Source organism: Schistocerca serialis, unplaced genomic scaffold, assembly GCF_023864345.2.
Source record: "Schistocerca serialis cubense isolate TAMUIC-IGC-003099 unplaced genomic scaffold, iqSchSeri2.2 HiC_scaffold_1196, whole genome shotgun sequence".
Lineage (NCBI taxonomy): Eukaryota > Metazoa > Arthropoda > Insecta > Orthoptera > Acrididae > Schistocerca > Schistocerca serialis.
In genome coordinates, this window is record NW_026047399.1 from 340,001 (window position 1) to 350,000 (window position 10,000).

General features: G+C 56.0%; 2 non-coding genes and 1 pseudogene across 2 annotated transcripts; all 3 read left to right on the forward strand.

The window, feature by feature from the left end:
• The first annotated feature begins 4,703 nt into the window (after nt 1-4,703).
• LOC126435019 (small subunit ribosomal RNA) lies at nt 4,704-6,613 on the forward strand. The gene has a single exon (XR_007579672.1). It is a non-coding gene; the product is annotated as a small subunit ribosomal RNA (ribosomal RNA).
• A 351-nt stretch (nt 6,614-6,964) lies between these two features.
• LOC126435120 (5.8S ribosomal RNA) lies at nt 6,965-7,119 on the forward strand. Its single transcript, XR_007579723.1, has one exon. It is a non-coding gene; the product is annotated as a 5.8S ribosomal RNA (ribosomal RNA).
• Nucleotides 7,120-7,307: 188 nt separating this feature from the next.
• The window catches only part of LOC126435091 (large subunit ribosomal RNA), a 4,786-nt pseudogene continuing 2,093 nt past the window's right edge, over nt 7,308-10,000 (forward strand).

Genomic DNA, 10,000 nt, shown 5'->3' on the forward strand with positions numbered 1-10,000 from the left:
ACGCCAACCATGCCGGCAAAACAGTATCGCCATCTATGAAAATACGGCGAAACCACATACACTACGTCCGCCATGTCGAGCGCACCACAAAACACAGCGCCATCTGTAGGTCTCCCGCGGCATGACGTCCTGCAACGACGATACCGCCATCTACGAGACGCCAAGCCGACCAAGACATCGATGGGCCCACAGTGCCCATCTTTCGACCCCACCCACAAAGCCTGCGTCCTCTGTCGACCACAGCACCCCAACGCCAGCGCCTCTGCCGCACGAAATCGTGGACCGGCAATCACTCCACCTGCGCCCCACTCCAACCGCCCAACTCGCAACTCCAGCGGATGAACGGCGGACTTTTCCCGCAGTCGCAATGTGCAATCCACCCCTATAACATGCGTTTCATGAAGAGCTACGTCCAATATGCGACATTCCCGCTGTCCGTATACATGAGCTGCGAGCTGTACCAGTTACGAGCTAGAGACGCGATCGCGTTGCTCTCTGTACGAATGCCGATGCTGAGCGGTCAGCTAGGAGGCGCTCCATCCATGTCGGTACCGGTGAGCGTTGCACTCGCAGTCGCAAAAACGTACGGCAAGTATATTACTCGGAAGAGTCAATGACAGTCCACGCCCCCCTGCGTGGGAAGAGTCTTTCTAGGCCATGACCCACCGGAAGGGCGCAGCGTCCCCCACCCCAGACATGTGACGTCACACCATCGGTATTGACGACGAGACTGATTCCTTATAATCATTTGCCATACACCGGTGGAAGCTGCCGAGACGAGTAACTACATAGCGGGCTCGCCGTGTCACTAATGTACAGAGATACAACAGTTTCGACTGGAACCGGATTAAACGTATACACGGCGCTGATTAGTAATAGATAGAGCCATCAGAATACAGATAATGTATACAACTGTCCGTATACATGCTTAAAGACTCTGCTCACAATCACAACCACACGTCAGCCACACACCCTTTTCACGCACTACTCTCTGCCTGTAACACGCACACAGACAATATGTAAGCACCAGCATGGAACAACACCCAGTGCATCCCCTCCGCCACATTAGACAATCCACACTGTCATAACCAGACTGGGAGGTCCACTCAGAAAACAGAATATCCCACCCACCCGACAACCACCATTGCTCAGCCAAGCCACCAACACCCACACATGTCCTACACAGGGGTGCACCCAACATCACAATACTGCCTCCTCTCACAGCACACAAACAATGGCAGGAATGAAAGACACAGGTCTGCCACAAGCATGGAATGAGAGCGCCGCCTGTCATGAGCCAAAGGTGCATCCTGACGTGGCAAATCAGATGATGCCGCAGGCATCCACTTACTATAATCACAATCAACAAACCGGCCGCCCCGCCCCCCCATTAAACCTTTCCTTACAACAATGTGTACCTTAACCTAACCTATATCGTACCGTAACCTAACCTATATCGTACCGTAACCTAACCTACGTCGTACCTTAACCTAACCTACGTCGTACCTTAACCTAACCTACGTCGTACCTTAACCTAACCTACGTCGTACCTTAACCTAACCTACGTCGTACCTTAACCTAACCTACGTCGTACCTTAACCTAACCTACGTCGTACCTTAACCTAACCTACGTCGTACCTTAACCTAACCTACGTCGTACCTTAACCTAACCTACGTCGTACCTTAACCTAACCTACGTCGTACCTTAGCCTAACCTACGTCGTACCTTAGCCTAACCTACGTCGTACCTTAACCTGACCTACGGCGTACCTTAACCTAACCTACGTCGTACCTTAACCTAACCTACGTCGTACCTTAACCTAACCTACGTCGTACCTTAACCTAACCTACGTCGTACCTTAACCTAACCTACGTCGTACCTTAACCTAACCTATGTCGTACCTTAACCTAACCTATGTCGTACCTTAACCTAACCTATGTCGTACCTTAACCTAACCTATGTCGTACCTTAACCTAACCTATGTCGTACCTTAACCTAACCTGTGTCATACCTTAACCTAACCTGTGTCGTACCTTAACCTAACCTGTGTCGTACCTTAACCTAACCTGTGTCGTACCTTAACCTAACCTGTATTGCGCCTTAACCTAACCTGTATTGCGCCTTAACCTAACCTGTATTGCGCCTTAACCTAACCTGTATTGCGCCTTAACCTAACCTGTATTGCGCCTTAACCTAACCTGTATTGCGCCTTAACCTAACCTGTATTGCGCCTTAACCTAACCTGTATTGCGCCTTAACCTAACCTGTATTGCGCCTTAACCTAACCTGTATTGCGCCTTAACGTAACCTGTATTGCGCCTTAACGTAACCTATATTGCGCCTTAACGTAACCTATATTGCGCCTTAACCTAACCTATATTGCGCCTTAACCTAACCTATATTGCGCTTTAACGTAACCTATATTGCGCCTTAACGTAACCTATATTGCGCCTTAACGTAACCTATATTGCGCCTTAACGTAACCTATATTGCGCCTTAACGTAACCTATATTGCGCCTTAACGTAACCTGTATTGCGCCTTAACGTAACCTATATTGCGCCTTAACATAACCTATATTGCGCCTTAACCTAACCCACATTGCGCCTTAACGTAACCTATATTGCGCCTTAACGTAACCTATATTGCGCCTTAACGTAACCCACATTGCCCCTTAACGTAACCCACACTGCGCCGTAACGTAACCCAACACACGTTGGGCCTTAACCCAACACACGTTGGGCCTTAACCCAACACACGTTGGGCCTTAACCCAACACACGTTGGGCCTTAACCCAACACACGTTGGGCCTTAACCCAACACACGTTGGGCCTTAACCCAACACACGTTGGGCCTTAACCCAACACACGTTGGGCCTTAACCCAACACACGTTGGGCCTTAACCCAACACACGTTGGGCCTTAACCCAACACACGTTGGGCCTTAACCCAACACACGTTGGGCCTTAACCTGCTCTGTAATTGTCATACGACGCGTTAAATTAGTGTAGTGTTGCCTAACTGCAACCCCCGCAATATAGTTTGCTACTCGCACTGCCCGGTCCCCAGTGTATCGCTTCATGTTAAACACCTTGCAGCTATACACTGTAATGTGGATGGCAGCAGGACGTACATGCTCAATGCCCTTTGCAGTTGTTCATTGGCATTTGCAGTTGTTCATTGGCATTTGCAGTTGTTCATTGGCATTCGCATGGCGAAGCACTTAGCCTACGCTGTGGTACGGCCTGTGTCAACTGTCCGCTGATGTTGTACGTCCAAATCACACACTGTACTGCACATTGGTCCTCATGTACTGAATGATACATCGTGGTACATGTGACCGTACAACGACTGCGCCAACAACGGCGAACCATGCGGTCCAAATGTTGTGCACTCAGCTACGTGTCGTCTCCCTATAAGAGCTGGATTGCAGTGTGGTATGCCCTGGATGGCGATCAGCATGAGCCGTCTGTTGATGTAGTGGCGCGTGTTGTCAGACGTAGTCGTCTCCTCTCACACACCGTGATAGCATGGTGCACTGCGTTCCACATCTGCGACATGCGACAGAGGCCGGTTGACAGTCGTTCGCGCAATGGACATCGCATACGTACGGGGGCCACCTTCCACGTGTTCGCGAAGCGTGCACATGTTGTTGCGTGTATGTGGGCAGACATAGTGTGTCGTGACACCTGACACAGGCATGCAACAATCGTTGAATTTGCAAATGGCGATGGACGCCTACGTTTGCTGGTGACGTTACGCAAATGAACAACTGGTAAACCGTTGTGGTGCGGTTGTTCTCGCTAGAGGTGAATCAGTGATGGCGACGATCGGTTGAGCTACCAACCGGTTGTTCCAGCGATACCCACCATGCCCACGAACGTGAATGGCATCTGGGTGTGAAGCGATACGCGGCGGTGGCTGGGTGGGACCGTCCCCGGCCGGTGAGGGGGGGCCTCCCGGCGTGCTGGCCGCGCGGTGCGTGGGCGCACGCGCTACAGCCGGCTGGTGGGGGCGGCCAGTGGCAGGCGCGCCGGCCGACGGAGGCGGCAGGCGGCGCAGCTGCGCGCCGGCGCACCCTGCACGCGGCGCCGTGCGGCCAAAGTAGGTCCTCGCGGGCCCGGTGCGAAGCGCGGTGGACATCTGCAGTGTGCTGGTCCGATTGAGGACTGTGTGCGCTGAGGATGCGCCGCCGCCCGGCGCTCGGCGCCGCGACGCCGTCTGCTGCTCGGTCGCCTCTGCGGTTCTCGCAGGTGGTTTGTATCGCAGCTGTGCGGACGTGTTGGCGCGTGCGCTGTGCTGGGAGAGTTCGCTTCGGCACCCAAGTGGGGCTTTTGTCCTTCTGTGGCGCTGGCGTTGGAGCTGCCGGTCACCGTAGGTGGCGCGTGTTGTCTCCCGCCGGCAATGCCACGACAGCACGCTCCCGGGCCTCTGTCGGCAGCGGCAAGCTCAGTTGGGAGCACGGGTGGTCGCACCTAAAGCGTCTACTCGCCAAACTCCGGGCGATTGCGCCTCTCTCGAACCCGACCAAGTACTTAGGACGGCGCTGCGCGCCGCCGGGACCTGAGAGGGTTTCGAGGTGTATGGTGCAGGGGAGCTCAGCCTCCTCCTGTTTGCAGAATAATTGAGCGGACGCTTGCGTGTTCGCGCGGGCCCCCGGGACACACTCCCGGGCGGCCGGCTGCTCAGCTCTAGTTGACGCAGCTCCCTGGTTGATCCTGCCAGTAGTCATATGCTTGTCTCAAAGATTAAGCCATGCATGTCTCAGTACAAGCCGCATTAAGGTGAAACCGCGAATGGCTCATTAAATCAGTTATGGTTCCTTAGATCGTACCCACGTTACTTGGATAACTGTGGTACTTCTAGAGCTAATACATGCAAACAGAGTCCCGACCAGAGATGGAAGGGACGCTTTTATTAGATCAAAACCAATCGGTCGGCTCGTCCGGTCCGTTTGCCTTGGTGACTCTGAATAACTTTGGGCTGATCGCACGGTCCTCGTACCGGCGACGCATCTTTCAAATGTCTGCCTTATCAACTGTCGATGGTAGGTTCTGCGCCTACCATGGTTGTAACGGGTAACGGGGAATCAGGGTTCGATTCCGGAGAGGGAGCCTGAGAAACGGCTACCACATCCAAGGAAGGCAGCAGGCGCGCAAATTACCCACTCCCGGCACGGGGAGGTAGTGACGAAAAATAACGATACGGGACTCATCCGAGGCCCCGTAATCGGAATGAGTACACTTTAAATCCTTTAACGAGTATCTATTGGAGGGCAAGTCTGGTGCCAGCAGCCGCGGTAATTCCAGCTCCAATAGCGTATATTAAAGTTGTTGCGGTTAAAAAGCTCGTAGTTGGATTTGTGTCCCACGCTGTTGGTTCACCGCCCGTCGGTGTTTAACTGGCATGTATCGTGGGACGTCCTGCCGGTGGGGCGAGCTGAAGGCGTGCGACGCGCCTCGTGCGTGCTCGTGCGTCCCGAGGCGGACCCCGTTGCAATCCTACCAGGGTGCTCTTGAGTGAGTGTCTCGGTGGGCCGGCACGTTTACTTTGAACAAATTAGAGTGCTTAAAGCAGGCAAGCCCGCCTGAATACTGTGTGCATGGAATAATGGAATAGGACCTCGGTTCTATTTTGTTGGTTTTCGGAACCCGAGGTAATGATTAATAGGGACAGGCGGGGGCATTCGTATTGCGACGTTAGAGGTGAAATTCTTGGATCGTCGCAAGACGAACAGAAGCGAAAGCATTTGCCAAGTATGTTTTCATTAATCAAGAACGAAAGTTAGAGGTTCGAAGGCGATCAGATACCGCCCTAGTTCTAACCATAAACGATGCCAGCCAGCGATCCGCCGCAGTTCCTCCGATGACTCGGCGGGCAGCCTCCGGGAAACCAAAGCTTTTGGGTTCCGGGGGAAGTATGGTTGCAAAGCTGAAACTTAAAGGAATTGACGGAAGGGCACCACCAGGAGTGGAGCCTGCGGCTTAATTTGACTCAACACGGGAAACCTCACCAGGCCCGGACACCGGAAGGATTGACAGATTGATAGCTCTTTCTTGATTCGGTGGGTGGTGGTGCATGGCCGTTCTTAGTTGGTGGAGCGATTTGTCTGGTTAATTCCGATAACGAACGAGACTCTAGCCTGCTAACTAGTCGCGTGACATCCTTCGTGCTGTCAGCGATTACTTTTCTTCTTAGAGGGACAGGCGGCTTCTAGCCGCACGAGATTGAGCAATAACAGGTCTGTGATGCCCTTAGATGTTCTGGGCCGCACGCGCGCTACACTGAAGGAATCAGCGTGTCTTCCTAGGCCGAAAGGTCGGGGTAACCCGCTGAACCTCCTTCGTGCTAGGGATTGGGGCTTGCAATTGTTCCCCATGAACGAGGAATTCCCAGTAAGCGCGAGTCATAAGCTCGCGTTGATTACGTCCCTGCCCTTTGTACACACCGCCCGTCGCTACTACCGATTGAATGATTTAGTGAGGTCTTCGGACTGGTACGCGGCATTGACTCTGTCGTTGCCGATGCTACCGGAAAGATGACCAAACTTGATCATTTAGAGGAAGTAAAAGTCGTAACAAGGTTTCCGTAGGTGAACCTGCGGAAGGATCATTACCGACTAGACTGCATGTCTTTCGATGTGCGTGTCGTGTCGCGCAACACGCTACCTGTACGGCTCGCAGTAGCCGTGCGCCGCGTGCGGAGCCACGCGTGCTTCTCAAAACTAACGCCAATGTTGTGTGGTACGAGCGCTGAAGCGCTGGAGCGGCTGGCCTGCGGCACCTGGCGCCTGGCGCCGGTTTTGAATGACTTTCGCCCGACTGCCTGTCCGCTCCGGTGTGGAGCCGTACGACGCCCATCGGCCGTGAGGCCGTTGGACACAGAACGCTTGAACAGGGGCCGCCACACGCCTACGTCCCGCCTATGCAACTGTCTTGAAAGAGACAGTGGAAACTAAGAAAAGATCACCCAGGACGGTGGATCACTCGGCTCGTGGGTCGATGAAGAACGCAGCAAATTGCGCGTCGACATGTGAACTGCAGGACACATGAACATCGACGTTTCGAACGCACATTGCGGTCCATGGATTCCGTTCCCGGGCCACGTCTGGCTGAGGGTCGGCTACGTATACTGAAGCGCGCGGCGTTTGCCCCGCTTCGCTGACCTGGGAGCGTCGCGGCCGCCTGTGGGGCCGGCCGCGCCTCCTTAAACGTGCGATGCGCGCCCGTCGCCTGGCGGTTCGCATACCGGTACTTACTCGGTAGCGTGCACAGCCGGCTGGCGGTGTGGCGTGCGACACCTCGTACAACGACCTCAGAGCAGGCGAGACTACCCGCTGAATTTAAGCATATTACTAAGCGGAGGAAAAGAAACTAACAAGGATTCCCCCAGTAGCGGCGAGCGAACAGGGAAGAGTCCAGCACCGAACCCCGCAGGCTGCCGCCTGTCGTGGCATGTGGTGTTTGGGAGGGTCCACTACCCCGACGCCTCGCGCCAAGCCCAAGTCCAACTTGAATGAGGCCACGGCCCGTAGAGGGTGCCAGGCCCGTAGCGGCCGGTGCGAGCGTCGGCGGGACCTCTCCTTCGAGTCGGGTTGCTTGAGAGTGCAGCTCCAAGTGGGTGGTAAACTCCATCTGAGACTAAATATGACCACGAGACCGATAGCGAACAAGTACCGTGAGGGAAAGTTGAAAAGAACTTTGAAGAGAGAGTTCAAAAGTACGTGAAACCGTTCTGGGGTAAACGTGAGAAGTCCGAAAGGTCGAACGGGTGAGATTCACGCCCATCCGGCCACTGGCCTCCGCCCTCGGCAGATGGGGCCGGCCGCCCGCGCGGAGCAATCCGCGGCGGGGTCGTGTCCGGTTGCCTTTCCACTCGCCGCGGGGTGGGGCCGTTCCGGTGTGCGGTGGGCCGCACTTCTCCCCTAGTAGGACGTCGCGACCCGCTGGGTGCCGGCCTACGGCCCGGGTGCGCAGCCTGTCCTTCCGCGGGCCTCGGTTCGCGTCTGTTGGGCAGAGCCCCGGTGTCCTGGCTGGCTGCCCGGCGGTATATCTGGAGGAGTCGATTCGCCCCTTTGGGCGCTCGGGCTCCCGGCAAGCGCGCGCCGTTCTTCCCGGATGACGGACCTACCTGGCCCGGCCCCGGACCCGCGCCGCTGTTGGCTCGGGATGCTCTCGGGCGGAATAATCGCTCCCGTCAGCGGCGCTTCAGCTTTGGACAATTTCACGACCCGTCTTGAAACACGGACCAAGGAGTCTAACATGTGCGCGAGTCATTGGGCTGTACGAAACCTAAAGGCGTAATGAAAGTGAAGGTCTCGCCTTGCGCGGGCCGAGGGAGGATGGGGCTTCCCCGCCCTTCACGGGGCGGCGGCCTCCGCACTCCCGGGGCGTCTCGTCCTCATTGCGAGGTGAGGCGCACCTAGAGCGTACACGTTGGGACCCGAAAGATGGTGAACTATGCCTGGCCAGGACGAAGTCAGGGGAAACCCTGATGGAGGTCCGTAGCGATTCTGACGTGCAAATCGATCGTCGGAGCTGGGTATAGGGGCGAAAGACTAATCGAACCATCTAGTAGCTGGTTCCCTCCGAAGTTTCCCTCAGGATAGCTGGTGCTCGTACGAGTCTCATCCGGTAAAGCGAATGATTAGAGGCCTTGGGGCCGAAACGACCTCAACCTATTCTCAAACTTTAAATGGGTGAGATCTCCGGCTTGCTTGATATGCTGAAGCCGCGAGCAAACGACTCGGATCGGAGTGCCAAGTGGGCCACTTTTGGTAAGCAGAACTGGCGCTGTGGGATGAACCAAACGCCGAGTTAAGGCGCCCGAATCGACGCTCATGGGAAACCATGAAAGGCGTTGGTTGCTTAAGACAGCAGGACGGTGGCCATGGAAGTCGGAATCCGCTAAGGAGTGTGTAACAACTCACCTGCCGAAGCAACTAGCCCTGAAAATGGATGGCGCTGAAGCGTCGTGCCTATACTCGGCCGTCAGTCTGGCAGTCATGGCCGGTCCTTGCGGCCGGCCGCGAAGCCCTGACGAGTAGGAGGGTCGCGGCGGTGGGCGCAGAAGGGTCTGGGCGTGAGCCTGCCTGGAGCCGCCGTCGGTGCAGATCTTGGTGGTAGTAGCAAATACTCCAGCGAGGCCCTGGAGGGCTGACGCGGAGAAGGGTTTCGTGTGAACAGCCGTTGCACACGAGTCAGTCGATCCTAAGCCCTAGGAGAAATCCGATGTTGATGGGGGCCGTCATAGCATGATGCACTTTGTGCTGGCCCCCGTTGGGCGAAAGGGAATCCGGTTCCTATTCCGGAACCCGGCAGCGGAACCGATACAAGTCGGGCCCCTCTTTTAGAGATGCTCGTCGGGGTAACCCAAAAGGACCTGGAGACGCCGTCGGGAGATCGGGGAAGAGTTTTCTTTTCTGCATGAGCGTTCGAGTTCCCTGGAATCCTCTAGCAGGGAGATAGGGTTTGGAACGCGAAGAGCACCGCAGTTGCGGCGGTGTCCCGATCTTCCCCTCGGACCTTGAAAATCCGGGAGAGGGCCACGTGGAGGTGTCGCGCCGGTTCGTACCCATATCCGCAGCAGGTCTCCAAGGTGAAGAGCCTCTAGTCGATAGAATAATGTAGGTAAGGGAAGTCGGCAAATTGGATCCGTAACTTCGGGATAAGGATTGGCTCTGAGGATCGGGGCGTGTCGGGCTTGGTCGGGAAGTGGGTCAGCGCTAACGTGCCGGGCCTGGGCGAGGTGAGTGCCGTAGGGGTGCCGGTAAGTGCGGGCGTTTAGCGCGGGCGTGGTCTGCTCTCGCCGTTGGTTGGCCTCGTGCTGGCCGGCGGTGCAGGATGCGCGCGCCTGCGCGGCGTTCGCGCCCCGGTGCTTCAACCTGCGTGCAGGATCCGAGCTCGGTCCCGTGCCTTGGCCTCCCACGGATCTTCCTTGCTGCGAGGCCGCGTCCGCCTTAGCGTGCTCCTCCGGGGGCGCGCGGGTGCGCGGATTCTCTTC